Raw genomic sequence first — 13,627 nt, 5'->3', positions numbered from 1 at the left:
TCTAAATCCCTGCCCCCTGCACCAGCTCTCAAGCCACGCATTCATCTGCCTAATCTTCCTATTCCTATTCTCACTAGCACATAGCACTGGTAGTAGTCCAGAAACTACTACCTTTGAAGTCCTGCACTTTAGCCTTCTGCCTAACTCTCTATATTCTCACTTCAGAACCTCATCCCTTTTCCTACCTATGTCATTGGTACCAATATGTACAATGACTTCTGGCTGCTCACCCTCCCCCTTAAGAATGTCCTATAACCGCTCAGAGACGGAGGTCCTTGACCCTGGCACCAGGGAGGCAACACACCATCCTGGAGTATCGATCGCGGCCACAGAAACACCTGTCTGTGCCTCTAACTAGCGAGTCTCCTATGACTACTGCTCGCTTGCTCTTTACCCAACCCTGTTCTACATCAGAACCAGGTGTGGTGCTACAGGTCTGGCTGCTGCTGGTCTCTTCCCCTGACAGGCTATCCCTCTCAACAGTATCAAAATGGTATAACTGTTTGAAAGGGGAATAGCCACAGGAGACTCCTGCACTACCTGCCTGCCTCTCCTCGCAGTCACCCATCTAACTGACTGAACCTGTGGTGTGACAACCTCCCTGTAACTAGTGTCTATCACACTCTCTGTCCCCTGTATCCTCCGCATTGTGTCCATCTCTGCTCCAACCGAACAATGTGGTCTGTGAGGAGCTGCAGCTGGCCACACTTCCTGCAGACAAAGTTGTCAGGGAGACTAGATTTGTCCCTAATTTCCCACATTTGGCAGAAGGAGCATACCACTGCCCTAACTGCATTACTGCCTTTATGTGGAGATGCCGGCGTTGGATTGGGGTGAACACAGTAAGAAGTCTCACAACACCAGGTTAAAGTCCAACAGGTTTATTTGGTAGCAAACACCATAAGCTTCCGGAGCGCTGCTCCTTCGTCAGATGGAGTGGAAATGTGCTCTCAAACAGTGCACAGAGACACAAAATCAAGTTACAGAATACTGATTAGAATGCGAATCCCTACAGCCAGCCAGGTCTTAAAGATACAGACAATGTGGGTGGAGGGAGCATTAAGCACAGGTTAAAGAGATGTGTATTGTCTCCAGACAGGACAGCCTGCAAGTCCAGGAGGCAAGCTGTGGGGGTTACTGATAATGTGACATAAATCCATTGTTGGATGGCCTGGGTCACTGCTGCTGCGCAGGATTTGGGGACAGGCCGGACCTGCGCCACGTACAACAACACGGACAGTACCTCACACTGGATGACCAGGTTTTTTCCAGTGATAGAGGGGGAGAATTGCTCCCACAAGCCCAATTTTTGCCTGGCTTTGGCGATGCGCTCTTCCCAGTTTTTGGCACATGCCCCTGTCGCTCCAAACCATATCCCCAGCAACTTAAGGTAGTCTGCCCTGATGGTGAAGGGGACAAAGGATCTGTCAGCCCAGATCCCAAAGAACATGGCCTCGCTCTTGCCCCGGTTGACTTTGGCTCCCGAGGCCAGCTCTAACTGCTCACAGACTTGGAGGAGCCTGCGAACAGACGAGGAGTCCGAGCAGAAGACAGCCACGTCATCCATGTACAGGGACGCTTTGACCTGCATGCCTCCGCTGCCTGGGATTGTAACCCCTTTGATGCCTGGGTCGCTTCTGAGGGCCTCGGCAAAGGGTTCAATGCAACACACAAAAAGGACGGAGGAGAGAGGGCAGCCCTGCCCGACTCCAGACCTGATCTGAAACCTATCTGATTCCCACCCATTGATTGAAACTGCGCTACTGATGTCGGTGCAGAGCAGTTGGATCCAATTGCGGACTCCCTCCCCAAAGCCCATTTTGGAGCGCACATCCATCATGTAGCTGTGCAATATTCTGAGAAACGCCTTCTCCTGGTCTAGGCTGATGAGGCAGGTATCCACCTGCCTGTCCTGCACGTAGGCGATCGTATCCCTGAGTAGCGTGAGGTTATCAGAGATTTTCCTGCCGGGTACAGCACAGGTTTGATCAAGATGGATCACTGACCCCAGAGCAGACTTGACCCGGTTGGCGATGACCTTGGCCAGAATTGTATAGTCCACGTTCAAGAGTGAAATGGGTCGCCAATTTCTAATTTCTTCCCTTTCCCCTTCTGCTTGTAGATGAGGGTGATGATGCCTTTCCTCATGGATTCTGACATGCTGCCTTCCAGAAGCATACTCTCGTATACTTCCAGGAGGTCCGGGCCCACCAAATCCCACAACGCCAAGTAAAACTCAGCCGGTAAGCCGTTGCTTCCGGGAGTTTTACCCTTCTGAAAGGACTCGACGGCCTTTGTCAGCTCATCCAGAGATACCAGTCTGTCCAGGCTCTCCCGCTCGCCGTCGTCTAAGGCCCACGTGATAGACGACAGGAAAGACCGGGAGGCCATGCTGTCTGTTGGCTTCAGGTCATACAGTCCGGCATAGAAGGATTTGCAGATCCTCACAATGTCAGACTGCGATGACCTTACAGAGCCATCTTCTTCCGTCAGGCTGCTGATCACAGAGGTTTCTCTGTGCACCTTCTGGAAGAAGAAACGCGAGCACGTTTCGTCCTGCTCCACGGAGCGGACCCTGGACCGGAAGATAACCTTGGAGGCCTCCGAGGCAAAGAGCGAGGCTTGCTGGCTCTTCACCTCCCGGAGATCTTCCTTGACATCAACCCCCATCGACTGCAGTTGGAGTAGCTCCTGCATGCTTTTCTGGAGTCGGGACATTTCCCCGTCTCTCCCTGGCCTTCTGAACCCCTTTGCGGATGAAGAACCTCTTGATGTTGCCCTTGATGGTTTCCCACCAGAGCGGTGGAGACTCAAAGAAGGGTTTCACGGTTCTCCAACCGTGGTAAACCCTTTTGCGTTCCTCAAGGTTCTCTAGGGTCAACAGTTCTACATTTAGCTTCCAGGACCCCCTGCCCACTTTCTGGTTTTCCTCCAGCTGACAGTCGGCCAGCAGGAGGCAGTGGTCAGAAAAGAACACCGGCTTGACGTCGGTGGACCTGACCGTGAGCGCGCGGGATACAAACATGAAGTCGATCCTGGAGCGGACAGACCCGTCTGGCCGCGACCACGTGTATCTACGCTGCCCTCTGTCTGCTGGGTTGCTGAAGACGTCGTGCGGCTTGGCATCTTTGACTATGTCCAACAGGGCTCTGGACATGGCGTCCAGTTTGTTTTCAGCCCTGCTGGATCGGCCGGCCTTGTCTATAATGCAGTTAAAATCCCCACCCAGAATGATTGGCCTGGACGTGGTGAGCAGCAGTGGCAGCTGTTCAAAAAGTGCCGCTCGTTCTTGACGGCAGGGGGCATACACATTAATCAGCCTGAGAGGGCAGTTCTTGTAGGTGACATCTGCTACGAGGAGGCGTCCTCCCAACACCTCCTTAACTTCGGAGACGGTGAAGTTGCTTCCTTGCAGCAGAATGCCTAGGCCGGAGGAACAGCAGTCGTTCCCACCTGACCAGATGGACAGTCCGTGGGACCACACACTCGACCAACGCCTGTAGCTGCTGAGGTGTGGTATTCCACACTCCTGCAGGAACAGCAGGTCGGCCTTGACCGTGGCCAGGTAGGATAAGCTGGCCGCACATCTCAAACCGTCTTTAATGCTGCGTACATTTATAGAAGCAAACTTTAAAGACATTTTAAAATTTAAAAGATTTGACAGTTCTTACAGGTCTTTCAGTCAGCATGCTCCAGGTGCTGCATACCTGTGGCACTGACAAAGTTCTGCAGGGCTGCAGGGCTGAGGTAGCAGTCCGACCCTGCCTCAGGTCCCCGATCACGACTGGGTGACATCGTCAGTGTTTTGTAGCCCTCGGTTGGTGCCGGGGTTGCAAGCCGGTCTCCGTCTTGGACGTTGTCGGTGTCCTTGTTTCTGTTTTCCGGGGTCAGGGTAGCCTCGGCCGCACTGCTGCATCCGTCGGCTGGATGGTCCCCGGCTGCTTCGATGTCGGTGGTCCGAGCCTGCTGTGGTTCCCGTGCCGCTTTTATGTTGAACCATTTGATGTTCTGTCGGCTGCCAACTTTCTTTTCCTCATCTGAGGAGGCATCGCCACTGGAGGCTCTAGCTGCGAGGGACTTCCTTTTCCGGGTGTTTTTCTTTGACGTTACGTCCTGCCTGGAGCCCTCGGGATCTCCGCTCCATGGCCTCTGCGCCCTCTGCTGGTGGTGGTGTGGATGTGTCATCCTGCTGCACTGAGGAATCCACCTTTGCTTCAGAAACTTTCTCCGTGCCAGCTTCTTTTGCGCTGGACTTCTTGTACTCTGAGGCGGCGGGAGTACTTGCCTTCCTTGCTCCGCTTCCGGTGATCTGGGCATGGGTCACCTTTCGCTTGGGGCAGACTTTGTAGACGTGGCCAGCCTCCCTGCACAGGTTGCAACATTTGCTATCCTTGCAGTTTCTGCAGAAGGTGGTGCTGCAGCTTGCAGAAAAATGGCCGGTTTTGCCGCAGATGCGGCACACTAGTGGCTGTCCCGTGTAGTACAGGAAGACTCCATTCCCTCCAATGACAAAATTGGAGGCGGGTGCAGAAGGCTTCCCTTGGGGTCTGTCTTCAGGGTGACTCTCACCTGCCTTTTACAGGTCCAGATTCCGAAATGGTCCATGACGTCCACACTCTCTCCCTTCAACTCCACGTACCTGGAGAGGAACATCAGCACGTCAGCCGCAGGGACGTAGGGGTTATACATTTGGAACGTGATAACCCAGTTCTGCTGGGACGGCATGGTGAACAGGGGCTCCGCCATCAGGATAGAGAGGGGCCCCTCTTTGCCTTTCTCCTTCAACGCGGTCAGGAACTTGACGCATCCTGACAGGCTTCTGAAGCTGACATCCACGTACGGCTGCTTGCTCCACTCAGCCACACCGTAGAAGTCTGCTGCTTGGAATCTGCAGCACTCGAACAATACCTTCTTCACGAGGTAATCGCGGCCCACAGGGAAGCCTCCTCCTAAAGGCTTCACCCAGATGGTGTTGGGCAGCCCTTGGCCTGTAGCTCTCGGAGCATTTGCAGCCATAGCTCGAAAACACTGAGTCCAACTGTACCGGCGTTAGGTCCAAGCCAGAGGCTTGAAACTAGCATAAAGATCCACCAGTAGCAGCAGGGCTCAAGTGTTGTCTGCCGGTCGTCTGCCATCTGCTTCTTCAATCCACAATCCCCATCGAAATTCGATAGCTCTTTGCGAAATTTGAGCTCTTGGCTTTGATCATACACTTGATCTTAGCCAAAAGGCCAAGAAGGCCGACTTTTTTTTTTTGTTTTTATTCCAATTCAATCAAATCAAGTCCAATTCAGAGTTTCAACAAGTGAGATATTCCCCATCCAAGCTGACAAGACAGGGCTCTCACCTCCTGTCTTGGGGCTTGATCTACATGATCCAAGCTGATTGGAGTAGAGATAGCTCCTCCTCCAAGGCTTGATCTCATTTGCATCTTAGTCAAAAGGTCGAGATGCTGCTTTTAAAAATTGCTTCAAATGAAGCTAAAATTTAACCTAATGACTTCAACCAAGCACAGCATGTCGATAATACACTTGATCTTAGCCAAAAGGCCGAGAAGCCGACTTTTAAAAAAATACTTTTCCAATTCAATCAAATCAAGTCCAATTCAGAGTCTCAACAAGTTGAGACATTTCCGATCCAAGCTGACAAGACAGGGTCTCCGCTCCTGTCTTGGGCCCGATCTACATGAGCCAAGCTGATTGGAGAAGGGGGAGGCTCCTCCTCCAAGACTCGAGCTCACCTGCATCTCAGCCAAAAGGCCGAGATGCCGCTTTAAAAAATTGCTTCATATGAAACATATGAAGCTTCAGTGTAACCTAATGACCTCAACCAAGTGCGGCTGACCTTGGGCTGCCAACCATACTACACTTGATCTTAGCCAAAAGGCCGAGAAGCTTATGGTATTTGCTACCAAATAAACCTGTTGGACTTTAACCTGTTGTGAGACTTCTTACTGTGTTCACCCCAGTCCAACGCCGGCATCTCCACATCAAGATCATTAATGCAGGCTGTAAATAGCTGGGGCCCAAAGACCGAACCCTGTGGCACCCCACTAGTTACTTCTTGCCATTCAGAAAAAAAAAACATTTATCCCGACTCTCTGCCTTCTTTCCATCAGCCAGTCACCTATCCAAGCGAATAAATTACTCATCATCCCATTGATCTCACCTTTTGAATTAACCTTTTGTGCTGCACCTTATCAAATGCCTTCCGGAAGTCCAGATATACTACATCTACAGGATCCCCATTAACCACTTTGCTTGTTACATCCTCGAAGAACTCTAGCAAATTAGTCAAACATGATTTGCCCTTCATAAACCCATGTTGACTCTGATGGATAACACATATCTTAGAGAGTGATAGTAAATGGAGCAATGTGACAATTGTGGGACATTCAGGGAAAGAAACGGACAAGCTTAAATGCTGGTTCAATTTTCAGGATGACAGCCAAGAAGTGAGTTTCATTGACCAACAGAATGTGGTGAAAGAGCAGAGAGAAAGAAAGTGCAGTGCAAGTACTAATAGTTCATCCAGGCGTAAATCTCACATCAAAAGTTATAATGTTCCAGAGAAGCAGCTTACACTACTGCAGGAGGGACATCTTTAAATGTAACATGGTCATAAGGAATTCTGTTTCTAGTTCTGTTACATAACTGTTATCATCTTTACTTTGTTGTGTAATCTATTCAAGCTATGGCCTTAGCAGACAGAAAAGTGGAAGTTGAGGCTGTAGCTTCCTTCTGACCTTGTTACATTTAAAGGGACAGAGCAATTGCAAAGCTTAGCTTGTTAGTTTAAATGGTTGCGCACTTAGACTCGGCCAGTTTTCTTGCATTGGAGTTCAGAGCCATAACCAAACACCCGAATGTTTCAAAGGAAAATAAAACATTTTTTTTTAAAATTGGATACAAGCAAGCTAGAGTTCCCATCCACAGGTGACTTAACTGAATGAAGTTAGTTATTTTAGCTATGTTTTCCATGCTAATCTTCTTGATGGGTATTTTAATGCAGCTGATTTTCATCCATATTTCTGATGGATGAGAATGTGAAAATGTTGTCTATTCCTTTGAAAAACTAAGTAAAAAGGGTTGCCAAAGTAATTTGGCTGTCTTGTAAAGGCAATGAATATTAAAATCTATTCATCAAAATATTTTGAATACAATTTCTGTTACCATGGCCATACTGAAGATGCCCATTGAATATTATGAAGGTTAATTGTTATTTGTGGAACAAAGAATCTTCTATGAAGAGTGTAAGGGAAGGCTATGGACTGAACCTTCTGGCCTGAAATAAATGCTGGAGAGAAACAACATCTAAGATAAAATATGTGATGCAAGTCATCAACTGTCAAGAATGCATTTTTTGTAAAACAAAGAAACTGCCAGGGGTCCTAGAAGAGGGGCGTCTTGCAATGAAACATTTTGTATAGTGTATGGAAGTCTTTCATCTAATTTTTGAAACTTTGGTTGAACATGTAAACTCTTCAAAAAGGGTATGAATTATATAATAACCGTATTTAATGGGATAAGGACATTAATTCACTTGTGCCCCTCAAAAATAGAACATTGTGGTTGTCAAGCAAGGAGATGCATGTTCCTATCATATACTTTTGTAAATAACTGCTTATAAACCTGCTTAAAGTTTGGCTTGAGTTCTATTCTTCACCACCTGGCTTTCTGGGCTAAAATTGCCACCGGACAGCAGTTAATTAAGGGAGATCAAACTGGTGTATGCTGGCTAATATATTTTTCTCCCTAGTCCAGTGTCACCTATAGCACAGTGACTGCTTCCTACCAGCTAATGCAACATATATCGAGGTCTAAGCCTGGGATCTTCTAACCTGAAAGGCGGCAACAAGTGTGGTTACAAACTAAGGCACTGATTAGTTTTTTGAGAGGAAAGTCTTTTCTTCCAACATTTTAAGAAAATGCAATAAAAGTTTAAATTAGGCTTAAACCTCAAATACTTTCTCATTCTCTTATTTAGTTCTGTGATTTTAACCTGTCTACATTACAGAAATGATTACATTTTCATTGCTGATTTTCGAATAATGCAGCTAAAGCAACTGGCTCGGCTCGTTCCATATTAAAAACATTAAAAGATGATGAATTAGTGTATCTTACTGACTAGACTATTAGTTATTTGGGCGCTTCCCAATTCCTTTCTCTTCCTCACCTCCAAAATTGCTTTTTTCTTGGCAAAAGAGTAGGTGGAGAAAGTTTTCTGCATATCAGCACAAGTATAATTTCAGAAGTCAGGTTTGCACCAGACAAATAAGACATTCATTGTTAATACCTCTGTGCTTGCGGTGTGCAAACAATTAATTGCCCTGCTTCAAATTTGTAATACTAACTGGAATACTATCTGGGTATTCAACTCATTTAATTACAAGCTGACAAATCTCGATAAAGCATTTATTCTACAAATAAGGCTGGCCTAAGTAGATGCAAGTACTTTATTACCAAACAGGTTCAATAAAATAAAATTGCCACATGCTTGAGAATAGGTAGTTACCTCAAGTATTATTGGTACAGAGTTGGCAACTATTCCCTTTTGATGATTTCTTAACTTTACCCATAGATTTAGGGACAAGGACATAAAAAGGAATGTAGTTTTAAGACCATCATGTAGCATGACAACTTTATATAGTAATATATCCTTACAACATATCCACTGGGTGCAATTTCCCATTGATACGAGCCAGGAGCTGCACTACAGCTGACAGCTACTTAATTTTCTAGTTGCTGGTTGTGCAAAAGTGGCATACCACTATTTCTTGATCTCCCCAACTCCAAGGAACTGTTGTGATAATTCAATGAATGGGGACAATGGGCAGAATTATATGTCACAGAACCATTTCCCATTTTTGTTTTAGTTTGTACAAACGCTGGCTAAGAGGAGGCAAGTCGAAACAGATTTGATCCACAACTTGGAGATATTTCTTCACCACGATTTCCTCTTCTCAGTGATTCCAACTTCCATGTTACGGATTCCAATTGTGTGAACTCCAAAACAAAAAGATGAAGTCACCCTGCTTCTTCCTACATTTGTGTTATCTTCATGATTGACCAAAGAAATTAGGCACTGCAGCAGGTACTCCATTTCCTGAATAGCAATATATGTAGAGGGTGGAATTTTCCACTGGCCGGATCTTTCCAAAGCCAGTGGACTTTAGAATGGCCCGCCATATTTTCCAGTCCCGTCCGTCCATGACAGGGCCATAAAATCCAGCCCATAATGTTTGTACTCATGAGTAGGGATTTTTTTTGTGTTAGGCACTGCTATCCACCATCATCCTCAAAAAGGAAATATTACAATGCAGGAAGTAGCAAAGGTCTTTTCATCAATATTGTTTTGGACTATACACAACTAGAATTTATAATTTGTAATCAATGAGGACAGGAGAACTTGGCTGAAAAAAGTACCTTTGTTAAGAAAGTAAGTTTTTGTAGCAATGAAAACAGTGCACTGCTTCTTTTAAACTTGTTTTAAAGAAAAACCACCACCTGAGATTACATAACAGCCCAAAAATGAGTATTTGACAACAAGCACTTGTACCATATCCCTTCGGCTAGCATTTAAGCAGAGATATTAACTTAAATTTATATCATGCTCTTAATGTGATAAAATGCCCCAAAGCAGTTCACAGCTGAGTTATAAAGTAAAATTAACACCAAGCTACACACGGAGATATTGGGGCAGATCAACAAAAGTTTGATTAAAGGGGTAGATTTTAAGGAGCATCTTATATGAGGAACAATAGGTAGGGAGATTTTGGGAGGGAATTGAGAGCTAAGGCTCTTGATAACTGAAAACACAGCCAGCAATGGAGCTGCAGTTGGATGGAGCAATTAAAATTGGAGTGCTCAAGCAGCCAGAATTAGAGGAGTGAGAGATATCTGAACATTATAGGTTGAAAGAGTGAGTGTGATAAGGACGAGACCATGGAAGGATTGGTAGACAAATATGAGAGCTTTTAAATCAAGGTATTGCTAAACCAGGAGTTAATGCTGGTCAGCAAGTTCAAGTGTGGTGGAGGAACAATGGATGGGTAAGTTAGGACATGGGCAGCAGAATTATGGAAAGTGGGATGTGGCAGACCAACCAATAGTACAATAGAAGTTAACAGAAGCTGGTAAATGACTTTATTTAAAACAGGAGAGAGGATAAATAATGTTATTCAAACACATTAAATGATTGTTTGCCGAAATATCAACAAAGGGCGGGATTCTCAGGCCTTCTTGTACCATTTTTCTCAGCGATGGGAGGTGGCGTGCTGCTCGCCAATGGTGGGATCTTCTGGCCCCGCCGCTGAAAATGGGATTTCCCATTGATTCCACCCCACACCACTGGGAAACCCCTGGCGGAGGTGTGCCACCAACAGGACGAGAAGATCCCACTGATGCGAACAGCTGGAGAATTCCAGCCAGTAATTTCTAGCCTAACATAGTTACTCAAACTGTATCAGTACAACAAACAGTGCTAAACCATCAGTAAAGTAGAAGAGCACACAACATGTTAATATTAATCAATATTCTTTCTTATACACCTGAAACTAAAAATAAAGTAAGAAATTGTTGTCCAGCAAGGGAAATGACGTGCACCAAGAAGCTTCTAAAAGCAACCCGAACTGATGACATTTCTAAAGCTAGTAGAGGAACCTGCTGGGCAAAACCAACATAGACACTACTCAGTTTAGTTACTCTGCATGAAGTACAGTAAAGAGTTTATTCTGTTCACATGAACACAGATCTGCAGATCCCCAGGTAGCTCTTTAAAAGGAGCCCAGCCACAGGAGGGTTTTGCATCTGCCAAGTTGATGATTGCTATCTGATCTTTGTCACTCCCCAGGCCATTTTTATCTCGTGAGGATTTTACATTTAGCAATGACGAGTTTACAAAAAGTCACAATAGCTCACCTGCACTCAATGTTCCAAACAGCTCTTGTTCTTCAGTGTAAATTCTAAATTAATAAAATCTACAAAGGTAGTGCTTGATTCAAATAAAACTGGTACTGGACTACGGAAACCAATTCAGAAAATATAACAAGTCACTCAAAGGTTTCAGAAATAAGGAAGAAATGAATTTCACTGAGATGAGACTTAATGGGTTTTTGAAGTCCCATCTCAATTTTTTGAGTAAACTTCTGCTAGGATCAGGAAATATGTTCCAATCGTAACAATGGTGAGAGTTCTATTAAGACATAGCAACTTAAAAATATACTTGCACTGAAAAGATTAAGAAAATGCTCCCAAACACTCGATTTTTCTCTGGTGCTCTGGTTTCCTCCCACAGTCTGAAAGATGTGCTGGTTAGGTGGATTGGTGCCAGAATGTGGCAATTAAGGGATATTCTCAGTAACTTCATTGCAGGTGTTAATAATGTAAGCCTACTTGTGACATTACTAAATAAGCTTAAAACAGATTGAACCAAATGGTGCAAACTTTTGACAACCTGTTTGAAGGAGATACAAGGTTCAAATTGCACATCATATCCACCAAAGCCACTTACTTCTATCCCCACAATATTTCTTGCCTTGGACACTTCCTCATCCTCACTACTGCTGAAATGCTTATTTATGCTTCTGTCATCATGTTCATGATTTTGCACAGTAAGAAGTCTCACAACACCAGGTTAAAGTCCAACAGGTTTATTTGGTAGCAAAAGCCACTAGCTTTCGGAGCGCTGCTCCTTCGTCAGGTGAGTGGGAGTTCTGTTCACAAACAGGCTATATAAAGACACAAACTCAATTTACAAAATAATGGTTGGAATGCGAGTCTTTACAGCTAATCAAGTCTTAAAAGGTGCAATGTGAGTGGAGAGAGCGTTAAGCACAGGTTAAAGAGATGTGTATTGTCTCCAGACAGGACAGTTAGTGAGATTTTGCAAGCCCAGGCAAGTCATGGGGGTTACAGATAGTGTGACATGAACCCAAGATCCCGGTTGAGGCCGTCCTCATGTGTGCGGAACTTGGCTATCAGTTTCTGCTCAGCGACTCTGCGCTGTCGTGTGTCGTGAAAGCCGGCTTGGAGAACGCTTACCCGAAGATCAGAGGCCGAATGCCCGTGACCGCTGAAGTGTTCCCCAACAGGAAGAGAACACTCTTGCCTGGTGACTGTCGAGCGGTGTTCATTCAACCGCTGTCGTAGCGTCTGCATGGTTTCCCCAATGTGCCATGCCTCGGGACATCCTTTCCTGCAGCGTATCAGGTAGACAACGTTGGCCGAGTTGCAAGAGTATGTACCGCGTACCTGGTAGATGGTATTCTCACGTGAAATGATGGCATCTATGTCAATGATCCGGCACGTCTTGCAGAGGTTGCTGTGGCAGGGTTGTGTGGTGTCATGGTCACTGTTCTCCTGAAGGCTGGGTAGTTTGCTGCGGCGAGGAACACTATAGACAGTTACCCACAGATCTGACCAAAGGACACACCCGTCAACTCAACAGACTAATCAAGACTTTGATCCGGACCTACAGAGCACCCTCCGTGCTCTCATCCCACGTACTCCCCGCGTTGGAGATCTCTACTGCCTCCCGAAGATACACAAGGCAAACACACCCGGCCGTCCCATTGTATCAGGCAATGGGACCCTGTGCGAGAACCTCTCCGGCTATGTCGAGGGCATCCTAAAACCCATTATACAAAGAACCCCCAGCTTTTGTCGCGACACTACGGACTTCAGCACACATGGAGCAGTTGAACCAGGAGCACTCCTGGTCACAATGGATGTCTCGGCACTCTACACCAGCATCCCCCACGATGATGGCATTGCTGCAACTGCCTCAGTACTCAACGCCGACAACTGCCAGTCTCCAGATGCAATTTTACATCTCATCCGCTTCATCCTGGACCACAATATCTTCACCTTCAACAGCCAGTTCTTCATCCAGACACACGGAACAGCCATGGGGACCAAATTCACACCTCAATATGCCAACATCTTCATCCACAGGTTTGAACAAGACTTCTTCACCGCACGGGACCTTCAACCGATGCTATACACTAGATACATCGATGACATTTTCTTCCTTTGGACTCATGGTGAACAATCACTGAAACAACTATATGACATCATCAACAAGTTCCATCCCACCATCAGACTCACCATGGACTACTCTCTGGAATCGGTTGCATTCTTGGACACACGCATCTCCATTAAGGACGGTCACCTCAGCACCTCACTGTATCGCAAGCCCACGGATAACCTCACGAAGTTTCCACTTCTCCAGCTTCCACCCTAAGCACGTTAAAGAAGCCATCCCCTACGGACAAGCCCTCCGCATACACAGGATCTGCTCGGATGAGGAGGATCGCAACAGGCACCTCCAGACGCTGAAAGATGCCCTCATAAGAACAGGATATAGCGCTCGACTCATCGACCAACAGTTCCGACGCGCCACAGCGAAAAACCGCGCCAACCTCCTCAGAAGACAAACACGGGACATGGTGGACAGAGTACCCTTCGTGGTCCAGTACTTCCCCGGAGCGGAGAAGCTACGGCATCTCCTCCGGAGCCTTCAACATGTCATTGATGAAGACGAACATCTCGCCAAGGCCATCCCCACACCCCCACTTCTTGCCTTCAAACAACCGCACAACCTCAAACAGACCATTGTCCGCAGCAAA

The 13,627-nt window shown here is 46.3% G+C and overlaps 1 protein-coding gene and 2 non-coding genes across 3 annotated transcripts in view; all 3 read right to left on the bottom strand.

Moving 5' to 3' along the window:
• The window catches only part of suclg2 (succinate-CoA ligase GDP-forming subunit beta), a 400,364-nt gene that overhangs the window by 298,537 nt on the left and 88,200 nt on the right, over positions 1–13,627 (bottom strand). The gene's annotated exons all lie outside the window — the stretch shown is intronic.
• Positions 5,363–5,561, bottom strand: LOC144491947 (U2 spliceosomal RNA). The gene has a single exon (XR_013497524.1). It is a non-coding gene; the product is annotated as a U2 spliceosomal RNA (small nuclear RNA).
• Positions 5,706–5,898, bottom strand: LOC144491927 (U2 spliceosomal RNA). Its single transcript, XR_013497514.1, has one exon. It is a non-coding gene; the product is annotated as a U2 spliceosomal RNA (small nuclear RNA).

The sequence above is a fragment of the Mustelus asterias genome, chromosome 3 (assembly GCF_964213995.1).
Source record: "Mustelus asterias chromosome 3, sMusAst1.hap1.1, whole genome shotgun sequence".
Taxonomy (NCBI): Eukaryota; Metazoa; Chordata; class Chondrichthyes; order Carcharhiniformes; family Triakidae; genus Mustelus; species Mustelus asterias.
Note: the sequence above shows the minus strand (reverse complement) of the source record. Positions and strands in the feature narration are given on the sequence as shown.